A 7,518-nucleotide genomic window follows, 5' to 3' on the forward strand; every position below is an offset into this window, starting at 1 on the left:
TGAGAGTTGCTACACTGAATGGCATTTTGTGGTTTTCTTCATTATAACTGTCCAAAATACTTGTAAGTCAATTCACACCAAATGTTGTCGTTGTGTCCCATAGGGTGGAGACAAAATATGTTACTTCATATTTTGAAAAAGAAAAAAAATAAAATCATGAAAAAGTTATGATTACAAAGTGCTACAATAAAATGAGGACTGTATTCTCAATGTAATTACTTTTAAACTTTATTGCTATATTTTTCTCCTCGGACTTCTTTCAACAATAATCCAAACAAAAACTGGCTTTTACTTTGCACTGTTTGCAAATGTCTTGAAATGTAATTGTTGAAACTTGAAAATGAATGGCTCTTTACTTCAAGTAAGCTATATCTTCGCTGCCACGTTTCCTGTTTTCGGCAAGTACCAGTGTAAACAATGCACAAACCAGCTCAAAACTTAACTCAAAATTAGCATTACATGCTTCGTAATAATAACTTTTTTCATAAATCAGAAAGTCTGTCCGAATACCGATAATTAAAACTGTGAAATCACTTGGAAAGATGAAGATAAAATTAAGGAAAGACATTTTATGTCAACCTAGAATTTTACTTTGTAATTTTAGAGATAAAAGCTTGATCTCTTTGAAAAGAATGAAAAAAAGGTGATTGTCATTTACCATAAAATTAACATGATATCAACGGCAGCTATGTTAATTAAAAGAAATTCAAATAATGTAAAGGAATATCACATTATTAAACAATTTTCTAAAGTAAGGCACATAATCCAAGGAATGAAGAAAGCAGCATTTGAACGTGAATTTAACCAAATAACCGTGAATTTAACCTACAGACTAGGACACCCTCCCTGTTCCTTTTTCACCCCACTTTTTTTTTTTTTAAGTCATCAAGTTTTTAATAATCCTGGTTTGATCTTCAACTCACTGACAGACACTTTTACATTTTAAGTTAACCACATGTATTAAAACTGCATCCTGGAAAATTTCACAAATTTGATTGAACTTTGAACATTGACCAGTTAAAACTTTGACCAAGCTTACTGATGGGTTTAATTGCTATTTTAGGAGATTAAAAGATGATCAAACCATCCTCTGAAAGTTACATGAAGGAATGGCTGACTTTGTGATGTAAGAATTACATAACAACTATCAAGTCATCAAAAAAAGGAAAGCTGGCCAAACTTAAATAACTTGGTAAATCACTGTTACCAAAAATTCAAAAAAAAAAATTATTTCCAAATTTGCAAAAAATCAATTCTTTCTTCGAGAAGATAATTTCATTAATAAAAAATCAGATTTTTCTTTCTCCTGTATTTTACGACAATAACACATATAAAGTAACTCTTTTCTTTGGTTTAGAAATAACTACTTATACAGCATTTTATACCAGTTTATATACATACCTACAGACAGACAGACACCTTTACGGACAGGGGTACCTAAATTATCTTCCCAGAACATCTGAATTTGTAAATTAATTTTGAATGTAACTTCAGAAATTAACAGTCATCAGCAGCCTTTACTTGGCCAAAATAAATTCAAATGAAATATTAATATTCTCTTTTGCTTCTTTCTATTGGATTACTTGATAATTTCTTTCTGTGAAAATAATTTTCGACCCAAGAAAATAAATATCCCCAACCAAATTCTCACAATCTATACAAATGATGATAGATTGCTAGTTGCACATGCTTTTGAAATTGGTTCATGAATAATTCAATGTCTTATAATTATTCATTATTCATAATGCCTCAATTCAGGTATTAATGAATATATTCTCATCCAAATTATCATATCATATGAAGTCACTTATTCATTCTTGCTATCAACATGAAACAAAATATTTTCAAACAAATTTGTACAGTAAACACCCCCCCCCCCAACCCCCCATGCATTTCCTCATTACAGAAAGGGAAAAAATCTCACAGCTTAATGTAATTTAATAATTCTTACATATTTATAATAATAATCTGATTTCAAAAAAAAAGAAGATATTCCTGCACAAGTTAATCATTACTTCTTCACAGGAAATGTCCTTCCAACCACCCCCACCTTCGGCAAAAAAAGAAAAGAGACCATTTCTGATCAACTAACTTGGTTAATCACTTACACAAGTTTCTAAAATAACAGTAATAATTTTTTTTGCAATATACGTTCTCATGCCTTTAAATATTTGTATAAACTTAAAAGGTGTTTTAGTAATTTCCATTTTCTCTGTAGAAAAAGCAAAAGTAACTTACACTTAACCATCTCAAACCATCTATATTACTAAGCTTCTATATATCATCACATCATAAATATATGATGACAACTACTCAAGTTCATTATCCCTCAAAAACTGGAGGAGACAACTTCTATCAATATCCTAGATAAAAGATGCTATATTATCAAGAGAAATGATCTTCATCCACTGCCGACCCCTCCCCCACCCCATCACCCTCTCACACTTATACTGCTACTAGTAAAGAGTTGAATTATCTTCACAGAGTATCCCTACCATGTCAATAGCTTTTTTTGTGAACTTTTTCAGAAAACCAACTAACACGAGAAACTTAACCAACACGAACCAACTTTTGTACAGTAACCAGGGACCTGCTAATAGCAGCTCCCTGGTGAGTTACAATTTCTAATAGGGGTTGCCTCACAGAATTTCACTTGATATCAAACCACGGTTAATTAAAATTAACATTTTTGGATCCATCACATCAAACACACCATTGGCACTGAGTAATTACACCATTTACGATGTCCTTATTCAGGCAACATAAATGCTGCTTTTGATGCAGCTTGATAAAAAAAAAACACCCCCCCCCCCTCCTCTCATCTAGTGTAAATATACACTATAATTAATTCATGTACAACCTTCCAATTTGAACTACAGTATACAACTGTCAGGAAAATGAGCTAAAAATTATTTTTGAACAAGACCACATACATTACATTGAGGATGCAAATCACTGAATAATTTGTAGGCTGCTTGGTTACCATAGGAGATACAATACCACTTCATTTGCACTCAAAACTTCATTTCAGAATTGTCATCCCCCCACCCCCATCCCCTCAAAGAATACAAAACTTGTAGCAATTATTTTAAGCCCAGCTACATAATTAAAATCAGTTCCTTTAATCTGCTCACTCCTAATTTTTTAATACCAATTTCTCATAAAAGTGACAAAAATATGTTGTTCCCTTGAAGAAATTTACATTTCTGATATTTAAAACATTTGCCATTATCTTTTAATAGTTTGATCGTCTTGCTTTGCACATAAATTTAAAGACAATGTTTACAACCAAAACACTGCAGATTATTCTTAGAAAAGTTCAAATGCAATACCATGGAAACGAATGATATTGATATTTTCACTACTGATATACAGTTATAATAACATGTATTTATTTATACACAGACTTTACAATGAGGTATGAAACTCAATTTATTATTTAAAGAGAACAATGTTTAATTTGAACCAATCAGAAAAGAAACTGAAGTATAACAGTGACCAATCAAATTTATTGATTAAAAGATTTACAAAATGTCTCCAAAAAAAGTGATTCCAAATCTACGGGCATACAAAATAATTTCACATATTAGAAGTTTATAACCCCAATGGCTACTGCCCTTTGATCACCTTTTGGGATCCTATGGGCATAATTTCATATTCTCATTATTTCTAGGCAATATCAACAATGTTTGTGTATATGTCTTCCAACTGAAACATTAACCTTAAAGCAGCATTTTGCGTCCTTTTCTATGATTTTTCTCAACCTCACTGACTCCACTATGCCATAACGACATACATAACTAGCTCATCTATTTATATTTTACTTCAAATGGTGGCATAAAAGTCGCAAAAATTGCAACTTTCAACTTTGTTGTTCTCCAAGATATTTTCCGTTGGGAACCCAATAAACCTCGCCCATAATATGAATATTTAAACCTTACGAACGTCATTGACAGATACGTAATATAACACCACGCTTGATTTGTGTACAGTCTATATGGCAGTTGTACCAGAGAGTTGCATAACAACTCCCTGGTTGTACCAACGCAAAGTCTTGAATCTATTTTTAGCAACGGCTCATAACTAAACCTGCATCTCTGATTGGTGGAATTCAAACTAGTGGATTTGGAGATATGAAAACTTTGTCGAGGACACTTTTACTCGTTATCGACATAAATCGTTAATTACTCGCTAATTAATGCTCTTGGCAGGGTGAAACTTGGATGGTATCTTAGTTTGCTGTTTTATGATTGATACATCTAAAAAAATTGATGCACATGTTAAAAAGGTGGAAAAAAGCAACCCAACGCAAAATGCTGCTTTAATGTAAGTACAGTAGATTAAGTACATTTTTTTTCTTTTAATACCCCAACTTGTTCCAATCCTTTTCAAAAGTACCTGACAAAAACAAGTACTCGTTTTTAGCTGAATGGAATACCAAAACCAATAAGAACAGTGAGAGATAGTAGACCATGCTTTACAGCCAATAATTCATGAAACTTTCTAAATTATTAACGAGATACACAAACAGTCTGGACGCTGAATGTGTTGACACAATGTGACGAAACAACTGAGCTAATTCATAGATTAAACTATTACTTACATTCAACACCAAAACTTCAAACAAAGGATATGGACAAATACCGTATTTTGTTTTGATAGAAAAATATGTTTTATAAATTTAAGTTATTGATACAAATATTCCCTCCCTCAGATAAATACTATTACAGTTGAATTCTAAGTCATTTTGAATGATGAATAGGAAGTTATAGGAAAAAAGGGATAACATTTTTCATAAAGGAGTAGAAAAATAGTTTTAGACAATTATCCTCAAATTATTAGAAAATTGATATTGTCTAGGAAATTTACAGTAGAAGTAGAGTACAGAATAGAAAACTGCCAATATTCACAGTCATTACAAAAAACTTATAAAGTATGAAATCACGCAGGTGTTACTACCAGTTTCTGGGATATTTGTATGGAAAATGAGATATCGCTTTGTAGAATGTAAATCTGCATTTGAAAATCTAAAATATATACTACAGATCACTCACAGGGCTGAATTCAATATATTTCCTAGGTCTTGCAAAAGACCAAATTTCCTCACAAGATGTGAAACACACAGCTCTGATTTCTGAACAAGAGTCCAGCATTTGTTAATTGTTATTACTGTATCAATGCAAATGAATGAAGTGCAGATTTTTATTTCAGCAATTAAAGATTTCTTAAATTTTCTTATATATGTACACATTCACAAAATGGTAGGTTTTCTTACCATAGAGCAAGAATTACACATATTATCTGTCTTTCAACGCTTCTCTACTTTATCCGTGACGTCACGGTCTTGGCAAAAGTTGGCAAACATTGGTTAAAATTCCCACAAAATATATAATGTTAGAACTAGAGCAGTTTATATGTTACCATGTGTAATTGAATTCAGTAAGACTTGTCTCGGGTTTGACGAATGGTTTCTTTATACTTATCAGTTTTCATACTTAATTCCCTTTCAACTGCAAGAAGCTTATACTAAGACAAAACCTGCAGGAAGTTTCTTGAGAGATACCTGCTACGTAATCAATTTACAATTTTTACATTATTTTCTGACAAATTCCAGTTTAATTTGACAGAAACAATCTTTTGTCCTTGATATTCTTTGCAACTACAATACCCTGACGTCATTGTGTACATTGAATGTTGTCATGTTCTTGCAGTGATTGACGGCAAACCGCCAACATCTTGAGGTATTCTCATACTATTCTGCAGATATGATAAAACTGTGACATACCAGGTGATCTTCATCGTAATTCTGTAAGTTCACATATCAGTTTTGGAAACAATTCTTCCTTTGTTTATGGTTTTAAGTTATATGTTCTTCTAGTACTGTACAGTGTCACACTTTTTTCTGAGATTGTCTTTGGCTTAGAAGTAACCTTGGTGAGGGCAGAGCACTGTCTACTCTCTGAATCACGACTTCATCGCCAACACATCTCCATCTTGGATTATCTCTCCGGATTATCTATCTCCGGATTATCTATCAAGAGGAGATCTGAAAGTACAGTATAGCGTAGATGATGCAGAAGACGGCGAAAACAGACATGAGGAGCAGAAAGGAATCCTGAAAGATAAAAGGGATATAAAGAATGATATTTACTAATTCATTTATACAGAAAAAGTTATATGAATATGCACGATGTAGAATAAATATTGCAGGATCTTAAATGGAGATGAAAGAACTCACATTATAAATACACTAGTAACCATGGAATTGATCTCATGTGGAAAAAATCCAGCAGAATGTTAAGTTCTATATCACACCAATTAAAACAAAAGTATGAACTACATTTGTGATGAATGCTACGCATCATTTATGAAGCATTTGTGTAGTAATTGGCCCACATGACTACATGCGTATTTCATTCTGTGTTGCCAGACGATTATAAGTCCCTGATATATTTACATACTCACCCTGTATCCAGTGCTGGATTTACGGGCTTCGGCTGTACCCTTCACTCTCTTTAATTCTTTCTTATTTCTTTTGTACTCAGATTTACCAATGGATTTGCGATATTGCTCAACTGGGAGGTGAGCCCTCTGTGAGTTATCCTTCTTCCCCATCATAAACACGTCGTACCGAAGGTTTCCTGAAAGATGAAATACAGTACGTTAGTTAAAGCAACTGTAAAAGTTTAGTGACGCTTTCTAGAGTGAGGCAACCTGACCACACCAACAGAATATAATACACAGGGAGAAATGGTCTTTGGACCAAGCTCAGGATTAAAGGCATTGGAGACTCGCCCCAAACCGCGTGCGGCCATCTGAAAAAGTTAACTTTCCATTGCTTGCAAGTGACGTTTTGTTCGTGTCGCTACAAAATGCAGACAGTACAGTAATGAAACGTGATACCTTGTTATCTTTAGCTGGATCTGAGATGTCCATCGCTGTAGCGTTTGTACACTGTGCTGTGGGTATTGACCGCAGCTGTATATACTGACCATACACTAGTGTCTAATTACCGATGGTAGCAAGCTGTGTTTGTGTGTTTTCTGCGATCGATGGTGGTGTCTAACAGTTCTGTTACACCTCATTCGAAACTAGGTCAGATTACCGGCATTAGACGTTTCTTCTTGCGCGAGTCTTCACACCCTTTAAGATGAGTATGAGATGAGGCCAAGATACTGATGGTAATGTGCCTAGCCTAAGTTAGGCTGATGCTAAGACTAGTAACATTTAAGAGGATTGAACCCTAAACTTTTGTCCTCATTATTTTTATGCTTGTGCTTTGTAAGAATATGAACACTTGTGTGATGTTTTAGTATTTCACATTCAGGGGCATGCCTTAGCTACACCAAACTCTTATCACTTAATCATATCTGCGTAGGCTATACCATAACCTGACCAGATGCTATATATAGGACTTAAAACCTAACTTAGGTCTCAGCCTAGGCCTAACTTAGTTAGGCTACAGTACAACCTACACTGCAACAATGCGCAGTAGGCCTACAGGAATATGGCTATGAA

This window comes from Apostichopus japonicus, chromosome 3 (assembly GCF_037975245.1).
Source record: "Apostichopus japonicus isolate 1M-3 chromosome 3, ASM3797524v1, whole genome shotgun sequence".
Lineage (NCBI taxonomy): Eukaryota > Metazoa > Echinodermata > Holothuroidea > Aspidochirotida > Stichopodidae > Apostichopus > Apostichopus japonicus.